Genomic DNA, 11,179 nt, shown 5'->3' on the forward strand with positions numbered 1-11,179 from the left:
TAATGAAAAGGGAAAAGCCCTCTGAGAAGATATATCTCAGGTTCTGCTGAAACACAGAGGAGAGGTATGAATCCAGATTCGAGTTCCAACCCAGCATTCATACTCAGGAGCTAAATCCTAAATTCTGGCAGGGCATGGTGGCCCATGCCCATAATCCCAGTGGTTCAGGAGGCTGAAGCAGGAGGATTGCAAATTCAAAGTCAAATTCAAAGCCAGCCTTAGCAACTTAGTGAGGCCTTAAGCAACTCAGCAAGACCCTGTCTCTAAATAAAATACAAAATAAATCTTAAAAAAAAGGGTAGGGATATGGCTCAGTGGTTAAGTGCCCCTGGGTTCAATCCCTGGCACAAAAAAACAACACAAAACAAAAAATCCTAAATTCTGTGACTAGACATAAACAATCCCCCTGCCATGTCTACAGTTTTAAGCTCTTCACCCTTCCCACCTGCTCCTCTATCTGTTCTCAGAAGATCTAGTTTTGGGTGGGGCATGATAGTGCACACAAGTAATCCCAGTAGCTCATGAGGCTGAGGCAGGAGGATCACAAGTTCAAGGCTAGATTCAGCAATTTAGCAAGAGACCCTCAGCAATGTAGCAAGACCCTGGGGATGTAGCTCAGTGGTAAAGTGCCCCTCGGTTCAATAACCAGTACAAAAAAAAAAAAAAAAAAAAAGACTACTCTTGGGCTTAGTAAAAGAAAAGAATGTCCTCATTTTCCTCTTCCTGCTTCCTATATTATCACCATCCATATCTATTCTTCTCCTACCCTCCACACCTCAGGGACCTTTCTCCTCTCTTTTATCCTCAATCATTCCCTTTATTTAGGCATATTTTTCTTGTTAGCCTAATCAATGTTTGCTTAGCTTTAAACAAAAATAAGCAAAAATCAATACAAAAACCTCAATCCTACATCTCAGATTATTTTTACTTTACAGCAAAGCTTCTGAAAAACATTCTACACACTGTTTTCCCATTGTCCTACAGGGCTGGAGGGTGTAACTCAATGGTATAGAACTTTGCCTAGTATGGTTGAGGCCTGGGGTTCCATTCCAGCACCAAAAAACAAAACAACCTTTCCCTCAAGGGATACAAAATTTGAAGAAAAGGTGGCATAGAACCTTGTAAAAAAGTGATTTCAGCTGGTCTTGGTGGTGCAAGCCTGTAATTCCAGCAGCTCAGGAAGCTGAGGCAGGAGAATCTCCAGTTTGAGACCAGCTTCAGCAGTTTAGTGAGGCCCTAAACAAAGTAGTGAGACTCTGTCTCAAGATAAAAAATAGGGCTGGGGTTGTGGCTCAGTGGTGGAGTACTTGCCTAGCATGTGTGAGGCACTGGGTTCAATTCTCAGAACCATATATAAATAAAATAAAGGTTTATCAACAATTAAAAAAATTTTTAAAAGACAAAAAATAAAAAAGGCTGGAATATGACTCAGCACCCCTGGGGTTAATCCCCAGCACCAAAACAAGAAAAAAAAAAGTGATTTCAATTCCAGTAGTGTGATAAGGGCTATGATGGGGTGAGTACAGGACACTCTGGGAAGGAGAGAGGGGGACACCTAACCTGGCCTTGGCTTGGATGCTGACTCTTATGGAAGGTTTTTCAAAGATGCCTTCTAGGCAGTCTGTAGCCAGGAGAGAGGCCAAGAAATGTGTTCTAGGTGGAGGGCATAAAAGATGCAATGGCTCAGAGGTGAGAGAGTACAGCTATAAAGAATTCCAAGTGGAAGACAGTAAAATACAATGGTTAGGGCCATGGACTCTGGAATTGATCTTCCACTTCCCTGCTGTATGATCTTAGGCAAGTTACTTAACCTCTCAAGGTTCCCTTACCTGTGAAAAGGGGATAATAAAATCCCATAAGGCTCAATGAACTACCTAACAGAAAACCCTCAATAGTGCTTACTCTACGTTTATTGGGGAGATTGTTCTGAGAGGCTGGAGCACAGTATGAGAATGAGGTGGTGAGAGATAAGGCAGGAAGAACAGGTGGAGCCAGAGAATGAAGTGCTTCATATGCTCTGCTGCAGAGTTCCCACTCTCTCCTGAGAGCAAGGTGAGGGCATTGAAGGGTTTTAAATAGTGACAAGAAACAATTTTGTTTTAGAAATCCCCCTATTGCAGCATAGAAAGAGGACTGGAAGAGGGCAAGATGAGGTGGGACACCAATTAGAAAGCCAATTGAAATCCTAATAAAAGATGCTGACGTTACCAGGGGTAGAGAGAAATAGAAAAGCCACATAGGTAGATGCAACAGGATATGGTACCTGATCTTCTGTGGTAGATGAAAGAAGAGGAGGAATCATGCAGTATACATGGATAACCTTGTTTCCTACTTAGGTCTCTCAAGGAGGACCCCCTCTTGTACCCTCCGTTTTTTATTTTTCAGTGCTGGGGATTGCACCTAGGGCCTCCTTCCACAAGCTAGTTCAAGCACTTTACCACTGAGTTACATCTCTAGCCCATCTTTTCTTTCTTTGCTTTTTTTTTTTTTTTTTTTTTTTTTGGAGACAGGGTCTCACTATATTTCCCAGGCTGGTTTTGAATTCCTTGATTTAAGCCATCCTCCAGCCTCACCCTCCCAAGTAACTTGGACTATAGGCATGCACCTCTGTACCTCTTGATATTGGGGATTGAACCTAGAGCCTCATGCATGCGGCCATTGAGGCTACACTCCAAACCTTCCCTTCCATTCTTTTTTTTTTTTTTTTTTTTATATTTTTTTTTTTAAATTTTTTTTAGTTCTCGGCGGACACAACATCTTTGTTGGTATGTGGTGCTGAGGATCGAACCCGGGCCGCATGCATGCCAGGCGAGCGCGCTACCGCTTGAGCCACATCCCCAGCCCCTCCCTTCCATTCTTAACATTACCATATTGGCACTGGATTCTACCCTTCCATCTTCAGTCTTTCCATCTCCTCTGACTTTTTCACTCTTTCTTTTTTTTTTTTTTTTTTTTGGTGGGGGGAGGGAGAGGGTTGTGCAGGGTTTGAACCCAGGGATGCTTAACCACTGAGCTATATCCCCAACCCTTTTTGAGACAAAGTCTCGTTAAGGCTCCTGCCTCAGCCTCCAGAGCTGCTGGGATCACAGGCATGTACCACCATTCTCTCAAATCCACGCTTAATCCCCACTAACCCAAATATATTTGGAAACAAAGTCTTTTCTTGACTATTCACTCCCCAAACTTCTACACCTCCTCTCCACCTCCAGATTTCTCCAACAGCTCTCTGTGGTCTACACAATAAAGTCTATACTAAATATGGCATTCAAGGCCCCTCAAAATTTGGTGGCAACCTACCCTCATCTCCAGTCACTTCTGCATTAGAACTGACCTCAACTGCTCACCATTCCCAGCCGTCTGCATCTCAAGGCTGCTCTGCCATGAGGAATGGCCAGTTCTTCCTTGCCCTTTGGCAAATTCCCTGAGAAAGCTAGGCTCTCAGTTCCGTGGTCCCATCTATATAACCTCTTCCTTTAATATGCTCTACAGTTTAACCTTCCTTCCCACTAGAGTGTGAGTTCCTCAAGGGCAGGGGTTGATCTTCCCTATCTCTGTGTCCCCAGGCCTGGCATAAAAGAGATGTTTAATAAATGCCCACAGAGTGAATGAGTAAAGAAACCAGCCAGCTCCTGTTTACATGGTTATATCCGAATGTCCATGATATGTAGTTCCATAAAACTACCAACTTCCCAAAGCTGCCATGTGCAGAGTGGTGGAATCTTCATCCAAGAAGGCCAGAGCAAAGTCTATGAGGCATTTTACAGCTTTAACAGGAAATAGCAATGTCAGCAGTGGTGTCATCTTTGGACACTGAGGACAGGGATTCAGTGCCATGAACGGTCAGTTAAATTGTAATTGGAGTGAACTGTTCTTCTGCAAACCATAATGTTCTTTAGCTGCAGCCAAATGGCATTCAAGAAGGGGAGAAAATTTTTTGAAATGTCAAGGAAATTATTTCCAATTTGGTGCTCATGACCAGAGACTCTAATGATCAGTGGAAATGAGAAGCAAACAAATTAGCAATAATGGAAAATGGCTTTTGGAAAAGAGGGTTTAATTTATAGTCAACTGATCATGGCATGCAGCATGCAGTAAAAGTCAGCTTCACCAGCTTGATCATAAGAACTGGAGCACACATGGAATGCCAGAGAAAAATGTACGGATGCCATCGTGCTTATTGGAATCTCTCTGTAAGTGGCAGCCAATTAAAATAGTCATTATTTTACCTTGGAGAGAAAATGGTGTGAAAAATCAAAGCACATGAAATTAAAATTCAGATTAGAAACCTTGGTCCAAATTGGTTGTTTGTGGCCTTTGACCTTGGCAAGGTCTTCTGCAAGGACGACCAACCTACATTGTATTTAGCCCAGAGTGGACTCCCTGTTTTTAATTTCCTCTCCATCTTCAGAGGTGATTAATAAATCTAGACCCATCCATAAATCATTTCTATAGCAGCCAAATGGTTCTTCTTTATGAAGGGAAACTAAAATCACAAAATCTCTAAAAACCCCAGCTCTCATGCTAAGCCAAAGGTCCTTAGCAACAAGTGAGGGGAGGTATTAAAAATCAAGAAATCAAGCTGGGCACAGTGATGCATGCTTGTAATCCCAGCTATTCGGGAAGTTGAGACAGGAGGATCACATGTTCAAGGCCAGCTTCAGTAACTTAGGGAGGCCCTTAAGCAACTTAGCAAGATCTTGTCTCAAAATAAAAAGTTAGAACAGGGATGTAGCTTGGTGGTAAAATGCCCCTCTGTTCAATCCCCAGTACAACAAAACAAAAAACAAAACAAAACCAAGAGGTCAATGGGTCTTGTTTTTAAATAAAATTTCCCAAAGGACGCCCTCAGCCCAAATTAAAAAAAAAAAAAAAAAGAAGCACATTTAGGGCTGGGGATGTGGCTCAAGCGGTAGCGTGCTCGCCTGGCATGCGTGCGGCCCGGGTTCGATCCTCAGCACCACATACAAACAAAGATGTTGTGTCCGCCAGTAACTAAAAAATAAATAAAATAAAAATATTAAAATTAAAAAAAAAAAAAAAGCACATTTGTAAATGCAAGAAGCCTCCAAAGCATGGGTTGTCAGTCTGAATCCTGTCCCCAGATGGCCTCAAAGACAAGAAGGCAGACTCATCTCCTGTTCCTGAAGGTTTCACATGCAGAATGAGGTAGAGGCCTTCTCCTCCAGTTTCATTTCTGATTCCTCATTCTCAATTTTCATTCATGGACAGACAGATGCAATCACCACCTCCAGTCCAGCCCCTGATATAGCCCTTCTGTAAATACAGGACCCTCGGCCCAAGTCAGGGCTGCTTTTCTTTATCTACTTCCTAAATAAACCTGTTTATGTCTTTGGGGAAAAAAGTGACTTAAAGATGGAAATCTGCTTTGAGAAATCCATCATTAGACACTTATGTCACTGTGTGGACATCATAGAGCATACTTATGTAAACCTAGCAGGTCTAGTTTCTTGCATGCCGGGGTTATATGATGCAGCCTACTACTCCTAGGCTACAAGCCTACACAGCATGCTACTGTATTGAATACTGTAGGCAACTGAAACTCAATGGCAAGTATCATACTTAAATACAGAATAGGCATAGTAAAAAATAATGGCACAGGGGCATAGCTCAGTGGTAGAGGGCTTACCTTGGCATGCATGTGGCCCTGGGTTTGATCCCTAATGCTATTTTAAAAAAGGTATGAGATTAAAAAAAATGATATACCTGTATAGGGCACTTATCAGGAGTGGAGCTTGCAGGACTGGAATTTGCTTTGTGTGAGTCAGGGAGTGAGTGGTGAAGGAACATGAAGGCTTAGGACATTATACTACTATAAAACTAGGCCACACTAAACTAAACACATTTTTCTTTCTTTAGTAATAAATTAACCTTAGTGCTAGGGTTTGGATAAGTGACCCTCAAAGATCCATGTATTAAAGGCTTAGTCTACGTACTCTACTCCTGGCAGCCTGTGCTGCTATTAGGAGATGGGGCTTAATGAAGTTAGGTCTTTGAGGGAGTGATCTTGAAAGGGATATTGGGACACTGGTTCCTTCCTCTCTCTCCTCTCTCTCTGTTTCCCAGCTTCCAATGAGGTGAGCAGCTTTCTATACCACTTGCCCCCCCCACCATGTTCTGCTTTGCCACAGGCCCTAAAGCAATGGGGCCTACCAACCATGGACTCAACCTATGGAATAATGAGCCAAAATAAACTTTTAAGTTGATTATCTCAAGTATTTAAAAAAATGTTTTTTTAATTGTTGATGGACCTTTATTTTATTCATTTATTTACATGCAATGCTAAGAATTGAACCCAGTGTCTCACACATGTGAGGCAAGTGCTCTACCACTGAGCCACAAACCCAGCCACTATCTCAGGTATTTTGTGAAGGAAAGTAGGCTAACACACTTTGCCTATTCTTTCCTTTATAAACTTTTTAATTTTTAAAAACTTTTAACTCTTATAGTGACACTTAGCTTAAGACACAATATACAGCTGGACATTCTCTCTTTATAGCCTTATCCTATAAGCTTTTCCTACTTAAAAACTTTAAATTTTTTGCTTTTTAAAGTTTGTTGCTGTTTTTAAAAACTAAGACATGAACATACACATTAGCCTTGCCCACACAAGGGCAGGATCAGTATCACTGTATCATTGTCTCTACCTCTACATCTTGTCCCACTGGAAGGTCTTCAGGGCAATAACATGCACAGAGCTGTCTCCTCTTATGATAACAATGCTTTCTTCTGAAATCCCTCCTGAAGGACCTGTCTGAGGCTTTGCTTGAGCAGTCCATGGTGGTTTGCTTAGTTTGTTTTTCTTTTCTTTTCCTTTCCCCTCCCTCCCTCCCTCCCTTCTTTTTTTTTTTTTTTTTTTTTTTTGGTACTGGGGATTGAACTCAAGGGCACTCAACCACTAAGCCACATTCCCAAGCCCCATTTTGTATTTTATTCAGAGACAGGGTCTTCTCACTGACTTGCTTAGCACCTTGCTTTTGCTGAGGCTGGTTTTGAACTCGTGATCTTCCTGCCTCAGCCTCCTGAGCTACTGGGATTACAGGCATGTGCCACTGCACCCAGTGCTTGTTTTTTTTTTTTTCTTTTTTAATTATAGATTTGCTTGTAAGCAGATGATGCACCATGAACATTTCCTCTTAATTAATGAAAACTTTATGTGTTGGGGTCCATGTTTTCAAATCTTTATTTTTTTGTGGTGCTGGGAACTGAACCCAGGACTTCACCCATATTAAGCAAGTGCTCTGCTACTGAATAACATCCTCAGACCTTCTCTGTTCTTGTTAACCTAGCACACTATATCTAATCATACTCTCGCTGGCTGATAAGTCTCTATTTCACAGAGAAAATAGAACAGGAATTCCTTCACTGAGCCTACCAATGTACTCATCTCAACACACATGCTTCCCTTTTGACACACTGCAGGTGTCCTTCCAAATTTTATACCTTTATTTTATTTTATATGTGGTGCTGAGAATCGAACTCAGGAGAGCGCTCTACTGCTAAGCCACAACCCCAGCCCATCCTTCCACGTTTTATTTTTTTTTAATATTTTAGTTGTTGATAGACATTTATTTATTTATATGTGGTGCTTAGAATCAAACCTAGTGCTTATACATGCCAGGCAAGTGCGCTACTCCTGAGCCCCAGCCCAGCCCATCCTTCCACATTTTAAAGTGAACTTCTCCACCAATCCTTTGGAACCTTTCTTATTCTTTTTTTTTCAGAATCATTTTCTTGGTTATCTTCTTTCTTCTATAATTTTATCTTTTTCCTCTTTGCTGAAACTATGTCAACAGCATCTCACCCATCTGAATAAAAACTCATGTCTCTTAGCAACTGCTTTCTCTATTTCCTACTCAGCATGGCCAAATTTCTTTTATTTTTATTTTTTGCAGTACTAAGGATTGAACCTAGGGGTGCTTTACCACTGAACTATATCCCCAATCCTTTTTATTTTTTATGTATTATTATGATGATTATTTGGTACCAGGGATTGAACCTACAAGTGCTTTACTGAGCTTCATCCAGTTCCTTTTTGAGACAGGTCTCATTAAATTGCAGAGCCCAGCCTCCAACTTATGATCTTCCTGTCTCAGCCTCCTAAATTGCTGGGATTACAGGCAACTATGACCCACTAAATGGCCAAATTTTTTGCATGCTAGGTGAGTGCTCTACCACTGGGATACCTCAGCCCAAACTTCTTGAAAAAATGCTACAAATGCAATCTTCACTTCCTCATCATCTTGTCTACTTCTCAAGTCATTGTTGTTTGACCTCTGTTCTCATCATTCCACAGAAACTGCACTTGCAAAGATCACCAACTTCCCTGTTTCTAAATCCAGTGGATTCTTTCCAACCTTATTTTGCTTGATTCATTACTACTGGCCTTCGAGATTTTCCTTCCATGGATTCTGAGACACCAGATTCTATTATTGTTATGGTCTGGATGTGAGGTGTCCCCCAGTAGTTCACATGTGAGACAATGCAAGAAGGTTCAAAGGAGAAATGTTTGGGTTGTGAGAGTCTTAACCCAATCAGTGATTAATCTCCTGACAGGGACTGAGTAGTAACTAAAGTGGTAGGGTATGGGTGGAGGAGATGGGAATTTGGGACATGGCCTTGGGGTATATATTTGTATCTGGCAAGTGGAGACCTCTCTCTCTGCTTCCTGATCTTCATATGAGCTGCTTCCCTCCACCACATTCTTCTGCCATGATGTCCTGCTTTACCTGGAGACTTGAGGGATAGAGCCTGTTGTCTATGGAAACCATGAGCTCTCAAATAAACCTCTACAATTGTGCTGGTTGGGTCTTTTAGTCACAGCAGTGAAAAATGCTGACTACAATGATCCTTTATATGTTTACCATTTTGAACACTTCATCTCAATGACCTGTGCAAGTTTATCCTTCTTTGCCAGACCTTCAATTTTGGGTTCTTCTCAGAATTTTGTCCTAGGCCTTCTTCTTTTCTTACTCTACATATGCCCCCTGGGAAAGCTCAACAAATCTACTGTTGTGGCTGCCATGTACAAGGTCCTACCTAACTTTGCATTCCTACTTCCAGTTTATACTTATCTTGTGAATTCCAGTCAGGAATGTTTAGCTGCCTCCTAGATGTTCCACTGGCACGTCAAACTCACAGTGCCCAGAACGAACTCCCTCCTAAAAGCCTTGTTTCCTCTACTTCATGTTTTCCCAGACTAGGGATTCAGAAGTCATCCATTATTTCTCCTACTTCCCCACACCCAAGTATTCACCAAGCCCTGGTCCTTCTGGCTATAAATGTCTAAGGAATCCATCCCCTTCTCTCCATTTCAGCTGCCACTCCATGCTTCATGCCACCATAATCCCCACCATTCAAACAACTCTTAACTGATCTCTTCCTTCTCCCAATCCTCAATCCATTCTCTGCACAGTTCTAAAACACATACTATTTATGTTAATACACAGCCAGTGTAACTCCACATCATGTGCAACCACAAGAATGGGAAGTTAGCTGGGCATGGTGGCACGTGCCTGTAATCCCAGTGGTTCCGGAGGCTAAGGCAGAAGAATCAGAAGTTCAAAGCCAGCCTCATCAAAAGCGAAGCACTAAGCAACTCAGTGAGACCCTGTCTCTAAATAAAATACAAAATGGGGCTGGGGATGTGGCTCAGTGGTCGAGTGCCCTTGAGTTCAATCCCCAGTACCCCCCCAAAACAAAACAAAACATGGGAAGTTATAGTCCAGGTATGTATGTCAAAATATTCTCTATTTAAAAATACACTCTATTATCACATATAACTAAAATGAACAAATAAAAAATTAAAAAATAAATAAAACACACACTGGATCATTACCCCACAGCTTAAAGCCCTACAATGACTCCCTACTGCCCTCATGATAAATCTAAGCCTTTGCATTCTTAGATATTAAATTCATAGGAAAATTTTTACCATCAACAAGATCTACTTAAAGTTCACACTGATCTTGGCATCAAATCCGGGGCCTGTTCTTCCAAAGTTTCTCTCACGTTAGTCTCTCTTCTGGCCTGAAGATGCTTCATGGAATTTCTGGCACTCACCTGGCACTTTCCCTTCTTTGAGCTTCTCCAAGGAGGCCTTTCCCCTCTTCATCTCCATGGGTCTTCCAAAACCCAGCTTAAGAACCATCTCCACTGCCATAAATGCCCCCTTTCTGGCTCTGAACTTATAAAAATCTGACTCTTCTGTAGTATTTATCCCCTGCATAGAATTAGAGTTGGTTCATACGTGGTTTCTCTCCCTCTCTCGATAAGAATTATATAAATTTTGGAGCCAGGAGCAGTGGTTCAATCCTGTAATCTTAGCTACTTGGGGGACTGAGGCAGGAGGATCGAAGCCAGCCCGGGTAATTTGGGGAGACCCTGTCTCAAAATATATAAATTAAAAGGGGAGGTTGATCAGTGATAAAGTGCTTGCTTAGCATGTGCAAGGCCCTGGAAATTCAATCCCAGTACTGCAAAAAAAAAAAAAAACAAAAAACAAAAGATTTATGTAAGTTAAAAGCTCGTTCCTCATTAGGGCCCAAGGAACCTTAGCCCAGTCTCTGGCACATATTAAGTGTTCAGTAAATATTTGGTAAATGCGTGGATAAATCTAAGAAAGCTAGTCCCTCGGTGTTCCCCACCAACAGGGCATTTTCTCAAGTCATTAACTTTAAACCGCCTCTCACCCACCCTGCCAGACGGAATTCCCCTCGACCCCACTGCATGGAGAATGGGTTAGCACGCGCCGCCAAGGCGGTTTTGTAGGGTTTTCTACCTCCAGCCCCGGAGCTGTGGCTGGTAGTGGATAGTGAAGGTAGCCAGACGATGAAAATCAAAGGGCACTGTCTTCGCCGAATACTGACAGACGCTATCGGGAGAGGAGAAACCCTGGAGGTTCGCAGACTACGACTCTCTGGCGGCTTCCTACCTACAAGGCGGCGAGAGGTGGGGGGGACTTTTCCTGACCGGCGTCCTGACTGACCAATACCTGGAACAGATCAAGAGAGTCAGCCAATGGATGAGGGCCAGAGAAAGGGAGGGGTGGGGCATGGTTGCTACAGGGGTGAGGCGCGAGACTCCGAGTGACTCGGGGGTTGCTAGGGAGGGAGGTCACAGAGCGCGGCTCAGGGATTGGGCAGTGTCGGGGAAGGAGGTG

The sequence above is a fragment of the Spermophilus citellus genome, assembly GCF_964194105.1.
Source record: "Spermophilus citellus genome assembly, chromosome: 9".
NCBI classification, from domain to species: Eukaryota; Metazoa; Chordata; class Mammalia; order Rodentia; family Sciuridae; genus Spermophilus; species Spermophilus citellus.